The sequence below is a fragment of the Cynocephalus volans genome, chromosome 13 (assembly GCF_027409185.1).
Source record: "Cynocephalus volans isolate mCynVol1 chromosome 13, mCynVol1.pri, whole genome shotgun sequence".
Lineage (NCBI taxonomy): Eukaryota > Metazoa > Chordata > Mammalia > Dermoptera > Cynocephalidae > Cynocephalus > Cynocephalus volans.
The window spans coordinates 51,009,339-51,032,181 of NC_084472.1; positions in this window are offsets into that span (position 1 = coordinate 51,009,339).

Here is a 22,843-nt window from a genome sequence, read left to right on the forward strand (position 1 = left end):
GTAGAATGAGTTCGATATGCTGATCACGATTGTGATCATCATTGTCTATTCCTCTCTCCCTTCCCAACTGCTCTTCAAAATTGTGGGCAGGTCTACTGGAGAAGGGTAAGATTATTCCAGTTCCTGGTTACTAGAATTTGTACTAAGGCTTTACTTCCTGTGCCATCTTGTTAGTTTCCATGTGGCAGAGATTTCTTATTTTTTACAGAAGACACGGTAGCAGAATGGCTATGAATGAGGGCTTTTAGAGCCAGACTGCCTATTTTGAATCCCAGTTCTGCCACTCAGTAGCTGTGTGATCTCAGGCAAATTATTCATTTTTTCTGTGTTTCAGTTTCCACATATGTGAAATGAGAATAACAGTATACAATATAATAAAATCCCTCAAAATTTGTTGGGAGATGAATGAGACCTGGCATTTTAGTTCTCAAAAAGTATTACCTCTCAATAATATTATTATATCTGCCCTGTCCTCAATTCCTCTTCAAAATGGCAATGGAGTCTACTGGAGAAGTGTATCACTCACTCAGCCTCCTGGTAGGGAGAGGTGTCAGAGTATTCCAGCTTACTTGGTCTTTGGAGTGATGTCCTTTTGTCCTTCTGCCGGCTTCTGTGGTGGATGGAATTGGCAGTTGATTTGACCTGTGGTTTAGCAGATCTCAGCCCTTTCTGGCTCACATGGCCTTTCCTTGGCTCTTTCTGGTGCTACAGACCCATTGTGTCTCTGACATTTTTGGTCTCTGGTTGGGCAGTCACCCCACTCTCCACTGCAAAGTCTCTCTTCATCTTATCATGGCTGGTCACTGGGCATTCCACACTTTTCCACTGAGCTTTCAACTCCTTTGGGAAATTTCAGGAACTTCCAGGCTCCATCCATGCTGGGTCCACAGGTTAGTTTTGAGGTAGATACTCTACAGGTAGATATGAAACAAAAAGCGGGGCAAAAGCCCCTGCCCTTGGTGCTCCCTTCAATTGACCTGACATATCATTCCTTTTCCCCAGTGACTTCAGATGGAAGTCACTCATCCTACCCTGGATCCTCTTAGAGGGCAACGTCATGTCGGACTGGTCCCAGGAGAAATGACATTTCTCAATCAGACATTTATTAAGTCTGACTCATTCAAAAGTATGCTAGGATCCTTTGGAACTTCATCATCACTCTGGGCCTGGAGATTCCTCGACAGTGACTCCACTACCCATCACGTAGACATTACTTGAGGTTGGATTCAGGCTTCGTACATACGTATCCAGACATGTCAAGTGACCTTATGCCCCTAGATTCCATCCTCATCTGGTGATTGGGATTCTGAACTAGTGTGGTAGAAATGCCAGTGAAGGCAGGCAAGAGATAAATGCCTCAAATACTGTGGAAGCAGACTTAGCAGGTTTGGCCACTGATTAAATGTAGGAGGCAAAGAAGAGAAGATTCAAATCTGACCCCAAGGTGTTGAATCTGGTGATTGGGAAAATCAGATGTTTATATACTGTTTTCCCAATGGGATCCACTTCTAAAGCATGGAGCCCAAATATTAGCTCTGTCCTGTGCACTCCCTGATGAACTGAAGTCATTTGTTTTCATAGATTCTAAGAAGGCAGGTACAAGAACCTGACTGTTCTTTTGATGAGACTGTATAAGATATGTAAATATAACAACTGAAAATTTTAATATTCAGGAAATAATGTGGACATCCTCTCCATGGCATCAATAGTTGAGTTTTTCAAACAAAACCACAAGTAAATGAAATAAAAAAATAAAACTGATTCTCCTTAGGAATAATATATACTCATTTTTTCCCTTGTGGTTTGATGATGCAGGGGGGCCACATCATCACGTCAGAATCCAGTGTATTTCCTAGAAAGGGGAAGTTGCCTTTCCCAGTCTTAAATGAGGATTTGCATGGTATTTAAGATTTTGGGCACTGCCATGGAAGAGAGAGCTATATCCCCAGGTACACAATGAATATTATTTGTCGATGACAAGAACTGAATGAATAATTTCCAGAGTATTGTTTATCATTACTGCGATAGTAGTAATGATATATTCCAAAGCAACAAAGCTTAACTACCAGATTTAAGAATAAGAGGTTAAACCTCATAGGAAAGTAATCATTTTTAGTGGTTGTGGGAAAAATGTTGAAATAACTAAAAGAACATATGGGGAACTACCAGCAGACCAATTCATGTGTTGCAGCTATTTAAGTGAATTACAAATGCAAAATGCATTCTTTTCCCAGTTTCATTCCATTTAAACCCAAATAGCTATGTGAAATGGTGTCATACACCTGGTGAAAAGCTTTGCCTTTTAAAAATCTTATCACTTCACCAAAGCGCCTGGTGTTGAACCAACAATAGCATGCTTTTTGTATTTTTTAAAAGAGTTTAACCACTTTTCAGAATTCATAGGCCAGCCTGTGGCTCACTCGGTAGAGTGCGGTGCTGATAACACCAAGGCCACGGGTTCGGATCCTATATAGGGATGGCCGGTTTGCTCACTGGCTGAGTGTGGTGCAGAATTCACTTCTCTTTCCATGAAAAAACTAAGGATCAAAAGACATTTAATTTAACCCCTGTTTCTCTTCATGGTTCTATTGGCATCAGTGATAATGCTCATCACTGTTAGAAAAGAAGACGAGGAGGGCTTTTTCCTCCTTAAAGCCAGAAAAAATAAGTGAAAAATTATTTTTTGTGGCTCTTAGAAATGGAAGACTATGTAGTAAAACAGTAAGAAGCACTCTCCCAAACTGCGAAAAGAATATAACAAAGAATGGGGAATCAAACCTCACAAATTAAAAGCTTTGAATTATACCCGAGAGTGCAACAACAAGAGAAACACAAACAACTTTTGATTGAGAGCAGAAAAAAATGAAGCTTTCATAAAAACACATTTAAAATAATACTTGATGTATTTGGGAACGTCAGCTATATTTAGTTACAAAGAATTATATAAACCAGGCATTGCCAACTGTTGGCCCTTGAACCACATCTGGTACCTAGTCGTGTTTTGTTTGGTCTACGCACTATTCAAAAAACTTCTTGTCGGCTACCAACATTTAAAAATTGGAAGCAGTCACAAAAAATTCCAGATTTTTAGTTCTCTGGAAAAATAGATCTGGCAGCAGGGGGCCTGTATTTCTGCAAGGTGTCAGTTGTCCAGAACTGAGACCAACTGCCTCTTGACAACCTCTGAGCTGATTCCATACAGTATCCCTAGGAATGAACATTCCCGATCCTAAGCCTTTTTTACCTGGGCTGTGCACTCCCCCACCAGAGGTGTCTGTGCCAGCTTTTAAAGTCAAGCTCAGGTTATTAAGACATTTTGATTTATACAGATACAGAGCCATGCAAACCTATTCTTGATTTTCTATATGTGGATTTTTCTCATCATGAGTTACCTTCAGTGGTTCATATTTTAAGTCATTTTTGTTAGAATTAAACAATCTAATCATGTCATTTGATGACTCTATTCACAATTTACTTCTGGACCCCATGCAGCCCCCGGTGGCCTTTTAAGTGAAAGCACTTAATTACTTCCTATAATCTAAGGGAATGTGAAATTACAAATATAGCTAGACTGCTAAAGCATACATTTGGTTCATAATTTGTATCTTTTGCTCATTTCCATCACTCAATGGAGTAGTTTAGGGAAGCTCAGAGAGCAAGAGGACACTTTAACAACATGGCATGAGCCAACTTTTAAATAAGATTTATTAATTTATTTTTAACGTAGAAAATTTTGGAAACAATGAAATGTATCACAGAGTTCAATTGTATACCGTGGCTCCATACTCATTTGAAGAATTATACATTGTCGGAATGTAAGACTGCCCAGTGATAGATATACATTACTGCGGAGTTGACTACTATTTATATTATCTGTACTCCTCACCAATAATATGGAGTGCTAAAAGATGACAAACTAGTATAGCGGATTAACTGATACATAACCAGTGTTTACTGTGTACTTTAACATTTTAAGCATCATTCTTCCAAGTACAGCTTATAACTATTTTGTTATGGGAATCCAGGGCATAAAAAGTTCAGGTTTATTTATTTTTTTAAAGTGATTTTTGAATGAAGGGAATTCCAAAAGCTGGAGAACTTTTTTTTTTTTTGAAACCAAAGTCAGAAATATTGCATTTTCATGACCTTTCCTTCATGAGTAACTCAGAAAATCTGATTCAAACTTTCCAAAATAAATTTTTCTTTGGCTTGAGACTAAAGAAATAATTTTCGGTTCAAAAGGAACTGTTGGAGGACATTTTTTTTGACAACATGAGAAAGGAAAGAAATTAGGGCCCCAAATAGAGTACTAGTTGTTGGCTTAATTAGGGAGCAGGGCTGTGGTGCCGTAATTACTGGAAATGATGCACCCACTCATCCATGTTATTTAGCTGCTAAATTTTTGACTTTCTCTTCCGAGAAAAACAGAGATGTGTTTTCTGAACTGAACAATTCCTCCTGATGTCAGTAAGCCTGCCATCCATCTCTGATTAGTCTATGTGGGAGAAAGTGACATGGAGGAGTAAAACAGAATACACATTTTAAATCATTAGATGAGATCCAGGCGAAAAGTTTGGAAGAAAACAGGGAGCCTGTAGGAGGTGGGGGGGTGGATGAAGAAGGGTGGTGGCCACTTCATTGACAGTTCCCTAGGGACCACAATTCCAAAATCAAGGCAGAGCTCCTGAGATTTCATAGATGGATGAGAATATACGGGAAAGAAACAAGAGGAGGGAGCTTGCTGGAAGCTCTTTGAAGAAGGGGGAAAAAAGATTGGAAAATGTTACAAGCATTCTGTTCATGTTTTATCACTTAGTGCAGTCTTGTCTCCTCAGCCCACCAGTCTGGAACAAAAGTCAGTCTTGTACATAACAACAGACACTGGGGAGCTCTCCAACAAAAGATCACCTCCCAAAGAACAGGATGGTGCTGGTCACCGAATGCCAGCTCGAGGAAACAGAAATCCTAGAGAGGCAGCCAGGGCCCACAGTGTCTCCTCGCTGCCTCTGAATGAACTGCTAAAAGACCAAGAGCTGTGCTGAGAGATAGGAAGACCTGAGGCTGCATGGCAGGTGGTGCTGGGAGTACCAGACACCTCTCCTGCCACCTGGGGCTGGCTACAGGCAGTGGAAACACCCCTAGTCCTTGGTGTAGAGCTGGACAGAGGAGGATTGTCACCCAGCTCCACAGGCAGAGGCAGCCTCTGGTTTTCTCCTAGGGAAAGAGCAAGTGCAGAGGGCCCACCTGGAGGAAAGCAAAAGAAGTTCATTATCTCTTCAACCTTACACCATTTCCTCAGAACTTCCCCCAAACGATGGGCTACTGCAAAGGTGGTTTGGCTTCCACTGACCACAGGGTATGAGTTAAAACCAGAAGGTTTGTTGCCATTCCATTGCATGGCTCCCTTACCATGCATCTCTTCTGTCAATTTATGGATACTGTATGGAGCACCTGCCCATTGCTGGGTACTTTGCCAGACATTGATAGCAGATGAATAACACCTTGTCCTTGACCTTGAATGCTCACTGCCTAGTGTGGGGAACAAATGATTTCAATATAAAGTATTAGCTAGAGGGAGAGAGGATCCCTGCCTGAGTATCCCTGGACTCAAGAGGAGGGACTCTTAGCTCAGCCAGGACGGGAGGGGGATGATGAGTCATGAAATTAGCAGGTGGTGAGAAGAGAGTAGTACATTCAGCTGTTGCTAAAAAAGGTTACTTACTTTTTATTTTACCAATGCCAGGAGATTAACCTGTCTTAGCATCCCTCTTCACATGCCCCTGTTTTGACTCAATCACAGTATTGGGGTCAGCAGTGACAATGTGATCAACCCCCGTCCCAAATTCACTGGAGATGACTGCTTACCACCAACCAAACCAGAAACCATAGAGACCTCCCAACCCCTCCTTCTTCTTCACTCCCCATCAACTGGTGAGTCAATTAGTCACCAAGTCCTGATCCTACCTGCAAACACCTTCAGACTCAACCCCTCTCTGCACAGTCTCTACCCTCTCCAGATATCTCTGTTGTCTCTGCTATCTCCTAGCTCTCATAATCCCTCATCCACACTGTACAAGCCTCCCAACCCCTACTCTCATGCCTACTTTGCTGTCATGAAGGTAATCTTTCTAGATCAGAGATCTTATGTTACTCCACTGCTCAAAATCTATCCATGGTTTCCTACTGCAAATGGAAAAAAATCCTAACTCTTTAGCACAACCTAAAAAGTCTTTTACAAAATATTTAAAAAGACACCATCAAAGAAGATATACAGGTGGCAAATAAGCACATGAAAAGAAGCTCAACATTATTAGTCATTGTGAAATGCACATGAAAACTGTGATGAGCTCGCACTACACAGCTATTAGAATGCGGCAATGAAAAAAACTCACCATATCAAGTGTCGACAAGGATGTGGAGGAAATGGAGCTCTCATATACTGCTCGCGGTTATGTAAAATGAAGCAATCACTTTGGGAAACAGTTTGGCAGTTTCTTATATAGTTAAAGATTTTCATCACTGGTTTAGCAGATGAAGAAAATAATAGTCAAATATGAGGGGTCTTCAAAAAGTTCATGGAAAGATTCGTATTAACCTAATTTTATTTTTCCAGAAACTTTTTGAAGTACTCTCATAGCATAAACCATTATCTAGTTTGGATATTAAACACTATCCTGTAGGCAACGAATAAATGTTTGTTAGAAAAATGGATTAATTCATAACTGCTTTTCTCCACTGCTTGGATTCAGAGTAGAAATGAAAACGTAGGCCTGGCTGGTTAGCACACTTGGTAGAATGTGGTGCTGATAACACTAAGGTCAAGGGTTTGGATCCCCTTACTGGTCAGCTGCCAGAAAGAGATGAAAATGCGGAATGTGCACTATTCCACATCTTCTTAAACCAACAGGATACATTAAATTATGGGATGATATTCTGAGGAAGGTGGAGGCCATGGTCCTGGTATGTAAGGACCTGAAGGCTCTCTGCCTGACTTCCCTGTCCCAGCTACAGGCAGCCACCAGCAGTACACCAGTGTGGCATCCGTCCATTCCCAAGGAGGAGGATATGTTAGAAAAGACAATGAATCGGGCCGACCCGTGGCGCACTCGGGAGAGTGCAGTGCTGGGAGTGCAGCAGCGCTCCCGCCGCGGGTTCGGATCCTATATACGGATGGCCAGTGCACTCACTGGCTGAGCGCGGTGCGGCCGGTCACAAAAAAGACAAAAAAAAAAAAAAAAGAAAAAAAAAGAAAAAAGAAAAAGAAAGAAAAGACAATGAATTTACCAACCCATGAATGGGAGGTCCAACACATGGATATTTCTCATTAGAAATGTCTGCAATGCTGAACTACTTTACAGAAATCATGGAGAGAGCCCCGGAATGTGAAGATGGGAAATCAGCTGAAACACCACCAAAAGGCTGAAAGCAAACTCAGCATGTGTTTTAAATGATAAAACAGGCAAGGCAGCCTCACTGATTTCTCTCTGGATGCTCTTGTAGATTCCTTAAAATAAAAAAACACTGTTGTTCTTCTTTCCATGGCACTTCAGCGTGTCCTCAATGCAAGGTGATCTCAGGAAAATTTCCTTCAAACTGGGTGGGTGGTGAACAGAGTCAGTTCATTGCCTGCCTTCCGGGTACATGTTACAGTCGTCCTGGGACTTCTCATCCTGGAGACTGGGAGTGAGGCATGCTAGGAAGTTGAGTTTAGAGGTAACTATCTTTGTTCAATATATGAAGGGTTGGGGGTTGAAGAAAGACCTAGTAGTTCACAGATAGTCATTTGCGATAAATTTACCCCTAGAGGGTTCTTGTTAGTAGGTTTCATTGTAATAACAACAGAAACCTGTTATCATTGTCAAAACTTGGAACTTAGTTTAAGCAGAGACCTTGAGCAATTGGACTATTCTTTGGCTTTTCTGGGCTAAGGCCACGTGGGTGTGGAGTGGGAGTGGTGATGTAGAACCGGTTTGAGATGACTGAGAGGCGGTTCTCTGCTAAGAGCCCTCTTTCCTTCTCCAATGAGTCTGCATGTCCCAGGACAACTCCGTATTTTTCTTTTCCCATTGCCAATGTTTGTCTCTGGAGGATGTGGAGTTATCACAGCTCCTTCTTGATCGCGGCTCAGTAGGAGAGTGGCTGCATGGGACAGCAGGACAAGAAAGGTGCAGATAAATGTCTGCTTTTCCTGTCTTTAGAAAGTCACATAGCAATCTGCTATATATAAACTAGGGCTAATTCAATTTTCAAATTTTCCTGCTTTGATCTACTTTGCTTAAGGGTCCACCATATCCCTTGAGCTCTTTACCTTAGATCAAGGGATTGGCAAACTTTTTCTGGAAAAGGTCAGATAGGAAATATTTTAGGCTTTGTGAGCCATGCAGTATTTATTACATCCACTCAACTATGCTGTTGGATTTTCACTGTAATAATAAAAGCATGAAAACAGACATAGAAATACATAAATGAATGAACATAGCTGTTTTCCAGTAAAACTTTATTTACAAAAACAGGTGGCAGGCTAGATGGGACTTAAGGATCATAGTCTACCTATGCCTGCCCTTGATAATAGACCCCAAGAGCCCACAAGAATCATAACTTTTCTATGTAGCAGGTTTCTTTTTTTGCCATCAGTATTTTTATAGGTAGCACATTCCCACTGCAGCTCCATATCATATTAGTGGAAAGATTAAAACTTGGAAAGGATGCAGAATTTGGATAGAATTTCATTTCTGTAATATAAAACTCAATACTGTTAGAGCTTAACCTTATACATGATAGCTGCTATTTACTTGTAAAAGCCCCCTGAAAGTTAATACAAAATTTTCTCCTTGGATAATATTAAATATTATTATTTAGGATCTTTTACATATATTATGTTTTATCTCGCTGATTTTCCCAGTATTCACCTTGCTAATGATAATATTCTTCATTTATACAGATGATGATAATAATAATATTACCCAACAGTAATCCCTTTGATTCTCAGTCTCTCATCCCCAGTTATCTCGCTTGCATACTTTTTAAAACAACAGTTCTTCCAGATCATCAGGTGTGGCCCAAACCTTTTCTGAAAATTCAAATGAAGGTTTATGGTGCCAAGTCCAAGTACCATAGTCTATCAGATAACTTAGATGAATAGTAACAAGGAAAAGATACCCTTTGTAAAACACAATTAAGATAGCCTCCATCCGGTAAGCTCTGACAGTGGGTTGGGCTCTTGTATCTCCTATCCAGCCTCTCCTCTGTGCTCATGCAGCCAACTGACAGTGGATGCCTCCATATGAGTATCTAATAAATATATCCCAAATAGTAATATTAATCCACGCTGCAAATTCATCTCCCACCCCAAAATTTGACTAAATGGTGCTGCCCACTAATCAAATGCTCAGGTTCCAACCTCAGAAATTATCTTTGATACTCTTTCCTCCTCACTTCCCACATCACAACCACTCATAGGTCTTGCAGCCTGTAGAGTCAGAATATATTTCAAACCTGCCCCTTCTCCAACCTCCAGGGCCACTTTGCTGGCCCAAGCCCTGTAGCCTGCTGTGCAGATTACTGGACCACCTTCCGTCTCCCGGCTCCCTTCTGCTTTCCTGCAGTCCTCTGGGATTTTTAGAATCCCAAAAAGTGGATTCTAAAGTGTAAATCACATTATGTCACTCCAGCTGCATACAGCCTTTCAACTTTCCTATCCATCAACAAGTTCTCTCAACTCTAGTCTCCAAATCATACAGTGAAATCCATCTACTTCTGTCCACCTGATAACAATTTATATGGGCCTCTATCCGCTTTGGCTCAAGTCAAAGGAGGCTCACTCCTTCACTTCATCTCATTCAAACTTGAACCCCAGGCAATCCAAACTTAGACCTGCCCCAAGACCATTGCATTGCTGGTCCTTCCCCTCAGATATTTGGGTAGCTGCCTTTTCCTCAACACATAGCTTTCTGGACGAATGTCTAGAGAGGCTTTCCTCTATTGTCCTACCCAAAGCTGCAAGCCAACCCCAGTGACTATTTTATCTTTGTAAAATTTAACAGTTCCTGTAATAATTCACTTTATCTGCTTAGTTGTTTATCATCCCAACACACAGAAGCTCCCCTTGGGCAGAACCTTTGTTTACCTTTTCATTGATGTATTCCTAGCACTTATTACAGTCCCTGGAATATAGTGGGTGCTCAAAAAATATTTATTGACTGCTATTGGAATTAGCATCTTGGTCTTCAGCTGAGTGACCCAGTGAGTGACCACAGTGGTCACCTGCACGAGGGAGCTGATAGGGAGGGCAGGAGGATGGGGAGTGGGTATCTGACACTCTGCTGATGATCAGGAGGACCATGTTTGTAGCTGGCTAGGCAAGAACACATAAAGAACCAGAAAATTCAAAGGGTAAAGATAACCTCACCATGAAAAGAAATAGAAATGACTCTTCTTTCTGAACATTTCCTTAGAAGGTGGCTGTTTGGGTTATATCTCCACAAAAAAGGAGTTCTCTTTGGCCACTGCTACAATTACCCAAGTAATTTAAGGAAGGTAAGACACTTTAGAAGAGGATTCTTGGCTGGACTTTGCCCCCAACCTTATTCTTACTGTTCCTCATGCATTTTTAAAGTATCAGCAGGCCTAGGAGAACCTTGATATACTTCATGTGAATTAATAGAAATTAGTATAGTCGGCCCTTCGTATCTGCAGGTTCTGTATCAGTGGATTTAATCAACTGTGGGTTGAAAATATTTGAAAAGAAATCAATAAAGGATAACATTACAACCAAAAGTAATACAAACAAAAACTACAGTATAACAACTATTTACATAGCATTTACAACATATTAGATAATCTAGAGATGACTTAAAGTATACAGGAAGATGTGTTAGGTTATATGCAAATACTTGTTCATTTTATATCAGGACTTGAGCATGGGTGGATTTTGGTACCCACAGGGGGTCCTGAACCAATCCCCCAGGGATACTGAGGGATGACTATAATTTTCACAAGTTAGACTGTCGTATTAGAAGTTGTTACATAAAGCGGAGCATTTAGAACAGATGTTGGGAGACACTGGGAAGGTGCCAATGCCCTGATCTTTGGAAGAGCAAAGCTCAGGTGGTACACTGTGCCAGACCCCCACTTTATTTTGCTGTTAATCATTTTATGGCATTCTTCCATTAATGGCTTTCTTTAGAAAATGGGAAATGAGTTGGATTTGGAAGCAGAAATGACAGCCCAGATTGTCATTGCTTTTCACGGCCCACATAACATTCTATGATTCTATATATTTCGGGTGTAGAGAATTATCATCATGGTTAAGCTCAGTGACCAGTTTAGGCATTAGGTTCTCTCACCTATTCTCTAGAACCTGAGTTCATGATTAAAATGTTCATTATGTTTAATTATGTCCTCACATTTTTCTGAAGTTGCAGTTGTAATGATAAAATGAAATAATAGATGTGGAAACCAACTCCTGCCATCTCTCCTTTATGATGCCTTCTCTGTCTAGCTCAGCACATATTCATTACAGGACATTTGGAAATAGAAAACATTCAAAAGAATGAAATAAAAATTAGCCATCATGGCTCTACCTAATAAAAAGCATGGGAACATTTTGAAGTGTGTGTGTGTGTGTGTGTGTGTGTGTGTGTGTGTATGTGTATAATTACAATTTTGTATTCTTTGGATAGTTTGTAACTTATCTAGATGATGAGTAGCTTTCTATTCTGATATATTTTAAGTCGTGTATATTATCTTATTTCCCCTAGTAGAGTGTGGTTTTTTGAAAGAAAGATCAATTTCCTATGACAATTAACGTTGTATTTTATTTAAGTTAATTAATACAAGTGGTGGAGATTGCTAATTACTACTGAATATCCATTCTCTCCTTGCTCCTCAATTAAGAATACTGTTGGATAGCAATGAGTCCAGTTAAAAAAAACACCAGAAAGCCACATTTCCCAGCCTACCTTGCAGATGGGGATCCAGTAAAAAGTAAGCAGAAGTCATTGGGTAGAGCTTTTTTTGGCTTCCCCTTCTTTTCTCTTCCTGCCTGAGATTTTAATGGGTTGGCTGGAGCTCCAGCAACTACTTTGGAACCATGAGAGAAAGACAAAGAGAGTTGGAGGGGTTTTGGCCCTGATATCCTGAACCAGTTGCTGAACTAACATCAACAATTTTTGACTCAGATTTTTAGTTACAAGAGAAAAATAAGTCTTTGTGTGCTTAATCCTCTGTATTACAATCTGTAGCCAGCAGCTAAGCACTATTCCAAACTCACATCATTATACCAATCACTTTATTTAAAAAAGGATTTAGGGGACAACCAACTCCTCTTCATACATCAGCATATTTTCAAAAGCAACTAATACTGTATCTTCCCAGTGGAAGGTATTCTATAAATGTTTGTCGAATGAATTTCAAGGAGATTAAATTCAACCACATCAATAACATCATCTTCCTCCATTGCCCTACCTGTATCATTTTCTGAAATCCAAGTAGACACTTCCAATTTTTCAAGTAGAAAATTTTTATGGTTCAAATCTACAAAAGGACTTAATTCTGAGAAACATGGAGCTATGCTCTTTATTTCAGGATAGCCTTCATTTTGTAGCTTCTATTTTATTTATCGTATTTTTATGTTCATTAAGTGCCTACACCATAAAAATAATACTTTGCAATTGTTCAGCATGTTTAACTTATCAGGAGCTCATTAACTCCTTGTTCTCATTTTACCCACACCCTGACAAGGGATGAAAGTATAATTAGCTCTACTTTATATAGGAAAAACCTGAGATACAAATAGTGTAAGTGACTTAGTTTCTAAAAATAAGGTTGAGATGAGAACCAAAATTTCTTGCCTTCCATTGCTAACTAGTCTCTTTCCTTAAAAGGTGTCAAAGGCTTCATTAGTGGGCCAGCTCTGCTCAATTTGCATGGCTTTCTGGAGCACTGTGTTAAGTAGGATTCTGAAGGCAAAAGAGCAGAAGTCAGTTTAGCAATGCCCATTACAGACATGAGTTGTGGACAGGGATTTGTCTGTGGCAACCCATATACCTTGTATTTGTTATTCCACATTTGTACCAACATGGATTTACACACACATACACAGATGCACACACACTGCTAAAAGGCATTCCCAGCCATGAGGAGGATTTGCTTGATCCCAGTATTTCTCTGCCAATTTTTTTCTGCTCATTTAGATTTATTTAGTCTAATTTATGTATTCATATAATGTATACACATACACACACATTATGCATATATCTTTATGTTTCTGTTTATTTTTCTGTGTCCCAATTTAGATGAGATTACCTAGAATAAATCCTGCATCCTAGTCTAAGTTTTTTAATTTAATTCTATGTTTTTAATTCTATAAAAAAATAGCCAGTTCCTTGTAGAACTACTAGAATAACAACATGATCACACTCTGCCAAGGTAAAGTTTCTGATGACAGTTCGCTTCTGAATTAGTTGGATAATGATCAGTGTGGTGCGGTTTACACTTTAATCCTGCCTGGGGCAGGGAGTGGGGGCAGGAGATACCAAGTGGCATTTTAAGGATCCTTTCAAGTACGCAAGTGTACAAGGGTGTAGATCAGGGTTTGGTAAACTTTTTCTGTAATCTAGATAGCAAATATTTTGGGCTTTATGGTCTATAGCACAACTACTCTACCATTATAACACAAAAGCAGCTGCAACTCAGAAGTAGGCAATGTTAATGAACAGGCGTGGTTATGTCTAGTAACAAAAGGAGGGCAGGGAGAGCAGATTCGACCCTCCTGCCTAGTTTGCAGACCCTGGCATAAGAAACTGTTCACTGCAGGGGAAACCAGAAGACTAGTTCTAGGATGGTTCTTCCCTATAGGAGATTGAACTTATCATCTCTGCATATCATGAGACATGCCAAAAAGTTTGATGATGATGATGGTGATAATGGTGATGAAGGTATGTAGTTTACAGGGCTGTTGTGAGGATTAAATGACTTGATGATGGATACATGTAAATGGTACCATATCTGGCTGAGAAGTGAACACATCAGTTCATCGTTTGACTGTTTTATCCCCCACAGGCCACTTGCCCCCATCCGTCTGCGGCAGGTGGGTTGAGCATATGAATGCATCAGACCTGGTGGGGATGGGAGCCAACGAGAACAGAAATTCCAGTTCAAGGAGTAGACTGCTGCTTAGCTCCAGGCCACTGTTGCTGTGTGGGAATGGGGTCTCCTGATTGCCAGGTCTTCTGATTTTTCAGAAAGTAGAAATTCACATGTTAAGTAAAATTTTCCAATTTTTAAATTTTGGCAAACTATTTAGAATTTTTTTTTAAATGAGGGAGTTGAAAACAATCCAGGTTTAAGGACTGGATCAAGAGGCACCATTGCGTGGCCTCTGGGCACTATTCCCAGGGTCCAGATATTAAGATGGAAATGGCACAGTTCAGGGACAAGTAAATTGGCCAATGTCAACGTCTCGACAGGCCTCACTTCTTCCATGCTAACGTGCTAAGTGCTCTAATGCTTCAGTTAGTCATCGTTAACAACTTGGATCACTAGCTCAGTGTGCGTGAATAAGAGTGTGTGCTCTGTTCCAGGCACTGTTCTACAAAAAGGGCATCCAGCAGTAAAGAGGACAGAAAAAATTCCCTGCCCTCATGGAGCTTTTATGCCACGAGATTGCAGGTTTACAATAATATATGTGGAGGCAGTGAAGTTGAAGAATGGCATTTGGGAGAAGTGATTCTCAGAACAGAATCATTTGTTTCCAAAGTTGAAAAGGGTGACAGAACGATCAGGAAACTTCAAGGGTTATAAAAGGAAGGCTACATATTAACTACATCAAAAACCTCTGACTGGCTGAACTCTGGGTTCACTGAAAATAAATAGGGGAAAACCTGGGACATTTCCAGGGGAGGAGTTTAAGTAAGGTACCAGGAATCCCAGTGGTAGGGTTGTTAACCAGAAATAGGTGGCTGAAGTTGATCAGGAACTCTCTCCCTCTGGAGAACTTCAGGAATGAGATAGGTAACATTTATCCAAAAATATAGTCTCTCTTGGAGGTAAGGAGATGAACTGGATCCAGGGGCCTGGGTGTTTCACGAACAAGATTTTAAATTTCTACATCTCTTACTTTGGCCTACAGAGTCATCATGTATAAAAAAAAAAGAAGTTCATGGTTAGAAAGGTCAGAAAGGTCTCTTCTTCCATAGATTGCGCTACACAGATGAGCTCATGTAAGGAATGAATTTTTTAATTTTAGCACTTTCTATAAATGGGTTTTCTACACCCCAAGCTGAAGTCGTTACCACGACGGGGAACATGGAGATAATTTTTCATTCTTTCATGCTATGCTGAATGTCAGCAGTAGAAGCTCCTAAAAATAATCATACCTTGTATTTACGTAGCACCTTTCCTGGAGGTTCTCAAACTGCTGTGCAGACATCATGTAATTAATCCCCATAAAGCATCCTGAAGACAGTAGTATAATATTAAGTTAATATTTGCCTTATATATAAAGGTTATGCATTTTATACTTACATATTGTATTTATATTGTTTTCTGTGAACTCTATAGGCATAGGGTTTGCTGCCAAAAACATGTTCTGATTATTGTATGGTGAGGCATGACGATCAGGAGAGATGAATGTGAGCTGCAGTATGCAAGGAGTTAAAGGGATGTGTGTAGGGGGGGGCTGCTGGAAGTTTGGGAAAATTTAATTTCTTTCTAGGGTTCATGGGGAGCTATTACAGGAGTATGAGAGGGGGACAAGAAGAGAGGATTCTAACACCCCCGCAAACCAATCCTTATGGCTTATTGAACAAGTGGAGGTAAATGAAGAAGAGTAGGACTGGAACGAGGTGGGCAATACTGTCAAGTCACTAATGCTTATGTGCCAGGTCTCCCCTTTCTCAGCCCTCTTCTCCCCACCGTGGCATGTAACTTTTCCTTGAGATACTTTTGTCTTCATCTCTTCTGCACATGTATAAAAAGTTATAATAGGACCAGATCTGTAGTCAACGATAGACACTTTAGTATGAATTTCAGCTGGTTCAACCTCTGCCAAACATTTCATCACTTTAAATCTCATCTCTAATTTTGCAATGAAAGGATTAAATGAGTTAATATATGTACAGCTCTTAGACTAGTACTGGCAACATAGTAAACATTTACGTGAGTCATTATTATTTATGAAAATGTTAGACATCATTGGGTGGGAATGACAGTGTACTGGGTGCCTACAAACTTTCATGCATCCTTGCAATCAGGCCTCATGGGTAGCCTTTAACTTCATCTATGCATAAAACTGGTCCTGGCAGCGAATATAGCCGAGAAGATTTTGCCACAGCCCCAGCAGGTGGCTGGAGAATTGACAGAGGAAAGAGGAGGGGGAGGTCAAATCTGAGGAGCTTTGCTGGAGGGTGATAATAAATTGAATATATAGAGAAAAAGGTGAGTGAAACTCTAGAGAAGACCCCAAGGTTCCAGCCTGTGGGGGTAGACATTGGCTTCTGTGGAACACAATGTTTGGGCTTGGAAAAGAAAAATGTTTACGTAGGCCCCAGCTTGCGTCCAGCCCAGCAGGCTGCCTGCAGGTTTACAGCTGAACATTACCATCATGACACTATCTTCTCTGGAACAGCCAACACAAGGGAACAGCCAGGGACAATCTTGCCAGCCCAGAGGTTCTGGTACTACCCTTGAGTGTTTTCGAATTGGCAAGAGAGGTCTGGTGATTTTCCACCAGCCAAGTCAATCTTCCGTGCTTGTGGGCCCAAAATTTAGCATTTGTACTGGTTCCAAAACTCCTCTTATTTCTCATAATTCCTTTCAAACAAGCTGAAGACAGCACTAAATCCACTTTCAAGTGTGAACTAGGTCTTAAGTAGTCCCAGATCCTAAGCTTGAAGTATATTGTCTGTTTTTAGCTGATTCTACTTACTGAAACACCTAACTTAGTCTTGGCTCACCCTGAAAAAAAGACATTCCTGAGCAAAGGCCCAAGGCTATGGAATGCTGCCCTTGGCACTAATGTGGAATCCTTAAATGAGGCATTCAGAATGACCTCAGATGTGTTGCGGTAGCTACCTGTGGTTCAAGGCCATCCTGCACATTAGCTATGAGAAAAATATTTTCTTTTTAAAATTTAATTATTTTTTAAACAATAGGAGAGCTGCCTTGATCATTTCATTAAAAATGTTTATTTTAAAGACTTTTTGACAATATTAAGATTCCCCTATAAAGTGATACATACCAAATTAGTGGCTATGATAACAAAATTAGTGTCTATCCATAATGGGTGTTACAGACTTGAATGTTTAGTTTCCTAAAAGTTCATAAATTCTACCATTTTTTTTCTGGAAATGTATATTTCCTAGCTCAATACTGTAAAAAAAAAAAAAAAAAAAAAAAAAAAAAGGCTGGCCCTATGTGGAATTGGTTGAAGTTTAATAATTTGGGTGTTTTCTGCCTTCACCATAATGCAAATTTCTTGAAGATTATATTAGTGAGGCATATTTTGGGTGCAAGTGACAGAAATACAATTTAAACTAGCTTGAGCAAAAAGGAGAATTTACTAACTCACCTGGGAAGTATAAGGGATGGGCAGTCCCTGAACTTTTCTGAAACGGGGAGTGCGAATAATGCTTTCAAGTCTCAGGCTCTCTCCCTGTCTCTCGGAAATCTATTTTCTTCTGTGTTGGATTTTTCTTGGGTGGTTTCTCTCCACATCTCGGCAAAAATAGCTACCTGTCACTTAAGCTTCCATCGCTTTTATTGCTTAATTATGAGGTTAGGGCTAGTTTCATAGCTAAGGATATGGGGAGGGAAGATCAGTCTGCAGATGAAGCTTTGGGAATGAGCCAGTAGGCTGGATGTCCAGGGTCACAGTCAGGGAATGGGAGGAAGAGATATGACTCAAGAATCCCAATCCTAGCCCTTTCTAGGGATTGATACCGAACTTAGATTCTACTATCCGTCACTAAAACCATTCCCTTATCAACACTCTTACGTGGGGCAAAGACTTGTGCTTGAGGTACAAAAATCCATGCAGAGAAAGTAAGTAGCATATCCCAGGAGGAAATGAGGGTCCTGTTTCTAGAAGGAGGGGGAGGGCTTCTGGGCATCCTAGAAAAAGGGAGCCTCACTGCCAGGCCACAAACTGACCGGTGCATTATTACATTCTCCCCAGCACCTGGCCTTTCAGGAGGCAGCCTCTTCTTTGCATAGGAGATATGAGTCCTGGAGAATCTTATTTTCTTCAAATGCTTAGATTTTTCAGTAAGCTGAGGTTCATCCATGGGAAATGGGAGAGTCAAGTGGCTTTCTCTAGAGAGTTAATGTCCCAATGTCTTAACCCATTTCTATGCACATTTTGATATAAATCAGAGTTTCATACATATAATAGGTGGCCAGTCTAGAACATGATCTCAATACCTCTATTTTGACAAACTTTCTAATGTTGGAGAATGTAGCAAAAAGTACATTATCTACTTTTTGTCTAGTAAGAGCTCTTTTTTTTTTTCGCTTGGCACACGACCATATAGAATAAAGACTATATATCTAAGCCTTCTTGGCAGGCGTGTGGCCTGTGAGTTCTGAACTCTGGGATATGTTGGTACCATCTGGGTCATGCCCCTAGGAAGGGGCCTGCTCCTCCTTTCCCCTTTCCCTGTTCCACAGGCTGGAGTGGACTCAGTGGTGCCCAATCTTGGGTGACGCTTATGAGGGCAAAGCCTTAAGAATGCCCAAACAACAAGGGAGAGGGAGTCTGGGGCCTGACTCCACATAGTCCTGTGGCAGCTGCTGGTCCTAATGACTTCCCAGAGCAGAGCCACTTCTTAGCAGGGATAAGAGAGAGAAACAAATGTGAACAAAAAATAATCTTTTATCTTGCTCAAGCCACTGCTACTTTAGGGTTTCTCTCACATGCTCTGAGTCTGTATCCTTACTAAAACCATGAATCAAAAGCTTTTATAGGAACATTTGGATCAAGCAATCCAGAAGGCGTAACAGTGACAATTGGGCTAAAATCTAAGAGAACTTAGATTATCTTAAATAATTACTTTTTTGACATTTGGGAGAAAAACATAGCTTAAAAAATAGAGTGATAAAAATAATTAATTGAACAGACTGAAAGCATGGCATTTACAATGCCTTATGGAAATCAGAGACTTACGACATTTTTGAGCTGGAAGGAATGGGAAAGTTTACCTGGTCTCATCACCTGGCCCAACCACCTCATTTAGAGCAGGATTCTCAATGCTGGCACTATTGATATTTTGGGCCAGGTAATTCTTCATTGTTAGGGGCTGTTCTATGCATTTTAAGATGATAAGCAGCAACCCTGACTGCTACCCACTAGATGCCAGTATTACTGGCCCCCCTAACCCCAGTCATGACAATTAAAAATATCTCAAGCCATTGCTAAATGTCTGCTGAGTGGGGGGCAGGGTAGTCTGGGGATTGGCTTCCAATTGAGAAGCACTATCTTAGAGATCAAAAAATTGAGACCTAGCCTGCTAAAGAGTCTGATTCCTTCTCTATGCTGCTCTGTTTGCAAGTTTGAAATGTGCAAGTCATTTATAACACTGATTTCTGATTTAGAACCTGGGATAACATTAAGGAAAAATACTTAAAAAAAATAAAAATGAAATGATGGCACTAGCTGATATTTACGAAAGTCAAGCTTCTTAAGCACTGCTCTTCTGTAATCTTCATTTATAACTCTACGAACCAAGATTCTCCCATTTCAAAGTTGAGAAAACCTAGCAAAACGGAGGTCAGTTAGACTTGCACAAGGTCACACATCTAAGAAGCAGTAATACCTGCATTTGGACTTGTCCCTGAACCCACTCATTTACCTACTACTTAAACATATGGTGAATCATAAGCAAAGCATCTCGCCATGTTGAATCAAGTGGTCAAGTCAACAACAACAAGCTGAATATATATGTGAACACATCTGGTGAGGGCCTTCTTCCTGGTGGTGCGATTCTCTCCAAGGTCCCCTGGTGATCGTGGTGTCACATGGTGAGAACAGGCTGAGCAAGAGTGAGCTAACCTTCTTACATACTGCTCTCATGAAGCCATCAGAGCCATGCCCATTACTCCATGAATACATTAATCCGTTCACAAGGGCACAGTCCTCACAATCTAATCACCTCTCAAAGGCCCCACCTTACAAATACCATAATTAGATTTCTCACCCTCTTAACACAGTTACAAGTGGAGATCAAGTTCCCAATACGTGAACTTTAGAGGGACACATTTGACCCCTAGCAGCCACCATGTCATTGTGCCTCTTTTTAAGTGGGATGGAATCCTTGTCACTCAGGAGCTCCCAGCAGCAGGAAATAAGGCAAGTGCACAAAAAAACAGCAACTATACAAATGCCAAAATCATTTCATCAGCATCACAGGACAGGTAAGAACAATGAGCCATGGAAGTTCAGAGGAGGCAGAGATCTAACTGAGGCTGTGATAGGGGTTTATTCCAGGGACAGTGACAAGAGAAGCTATGGGAGATATAAAGGTAGACAGAACTGCTTATGAAAAAATGCACGAAGCTGGGAGAACTCAGTGCTGGCTTCTAGAGTAAGGAGCTGCCCAATAGTACATAGGGTCTACACACGATGATAGTGGGGGTCGAAAGATCAGAACTTTATGAGATCAACTAAGCCAGCTCTTTCCTTTAAGGAAGGTGACGGTTTCCATAACTGGGGTTACCAACGCCCAGAGAGGTTTGGTAACTTAATGACTTGCCCTTTTAGCAGAGATAGTAAGGGAGAATAGTGAATTGGGATACACTTTCTCTGTCTTCTGATAAAGTGATCTGTTGTTTTCTGTATCATAAAGCTGCAAAAATAGATTGGGGAGATATCACAAGCTATTGAATACCAGGCTGTGTCATCATTAAACTGAGTTACAGAATGACTAGGTTTACAATGTTGAAGAAGGGTAAAAGCAGCAATGAAAGAGATGGTCTTGGAGGTCAGCATACTAGAAGGTCCTTGCCTTAGTCAGTTAATTACTCAGATCTAAATCTGAGTCTATAACTCAGGACTCCCTGTGCAGGTCTCACCTGCTCTTCCATTGGCTGTGTATTTCACAATTCGAATTTTCTGTAAAATCATCGTGTTCCTCTGGTTTGGTTGTGAGAAGAATTGCAAGGTTTTGACAACACTTTTCTTTCTTTGTTGCCAGCAGATCCTTAATCTTGGAGTTGTTCACGTTAAATCCACCCTGAGGGTATCCACTAACAATGCCCTTAGTATTTGTCAGCTAAATGAGTGAGTCACCAGCTCCTTATTCACATTGGGACTGGGAAGGTGTGCTGGAAGAGCTCCTGATTTCCCAGGCTCTTCGTGAATCTTATTTCAGATAGCGAGAAGTAATTTCTCAGTGCAGTGCACATGAAATTAAGCATGCAACTGCTATTATTAATGGGACTTGTGCATCTCATTTCCCCCCTACATAGTAACGTATACGCATGTGGGAGGCCGAAAGCTGTGCTAGGTTGTTCTATCAGAATGATAAAATCTGTAATCTGTCCCTTGAGATAATGTGCAATTCATTTTCTCGCGGAAGGAAGACTGAGCCTTAGTCTCTGACATCTCAAAGAGCTTGCTCAAAAGAATCTTTTTCTGGTGGTGTTTAAGTCTTCTGCTTTATTTTTCAAAATATGCCCATGTCACTAGAACATGCTAAAAAATGCCCCCACCAATTTTTTTTTTTTTTAATTTTGGGAATTCAATGTTGACCAAATTCTGCACATCACTTCAACACATGAGGAATTAATACCCTCAGTTTATTTATAAATTGCCATATTTTCATGACAAGAAAAGCTCTTCCATGTTGCTTTAGTTTGTGCCTCAATGATGGGGCAGAGATACTTCTTTGAGGGATGTAACAATTTCGGTCTTTGATGCCTGAATTCTGCCGAGAAATTTTTTTTTTCCTCACATTTCCCCCCTCTTAAACCAGGACTGGAAATCATTAGTGCCCAGTAAATTTTTCTGGTGACCTTGTCTGTTCTCACCCTATCTTGGTTTGTCCAGTTTTAGGCAGTTTACAATTTTAGTAGAGAAAATCTGGATCAGTTTTAGTGGACAAATGACATGGAATAAAGAAGAGTCAAGAGATGGCAGCTTTTAAGAGCAAGAAACTAGTGAAATTATCGGCCATTAAAAAAAAAAAAAATCAGTGACCAGGCATGATAGTGCCACCTGTTATTTAGAAAGGAGGCTTACTTACATCCCATTGAGCACTTTTGTGGATTTTTCTTGGCAAAATTGATTGTGCCTGGAAGCCTACAGGTGAAATCCATTACTTAAACTATGAACTTCAGTAACTCTTCCAACTTAGCTATTTGGGCAGGCTTAGCTACCAGATCTTTTTACTGGAGCAGATCCACCATCCAGAAGGCCAGTACTGTTATTAATGTCACTCAGAGCAAAATTATGTTGTTATGTTGTGTTTTCTACGTGTTCCAACCTGACAATAAGTATGACTGACATAGGCTTAATAAACAGAAAAAAGATGTCAAACTGAAACAGACATTTCTTTCTAACCTGAACTATAAAAACTCTTAAGGTGTTTGTTTGTCACTATTTTTCTTCATAAAAAGTTTTTTTTTTCAATCTTCTCAGTTTCCTTTTGTTGAGAATTTAAGCTTTGAGATATTCTTGACCATGGAGTAAAATCCATTGAACACATCTCTCCAGGTGCTGTCAATGATTTTGCAGCCTGTTGGTTAAGTTTTTTCCAGTCTTGAAAAACTGCCTAATTTGGGGTTGGGTATTGTGTGCCACCCCATTTTGTATTTTCAATGTCACTTTTAACAGGCACGAAGACCATGA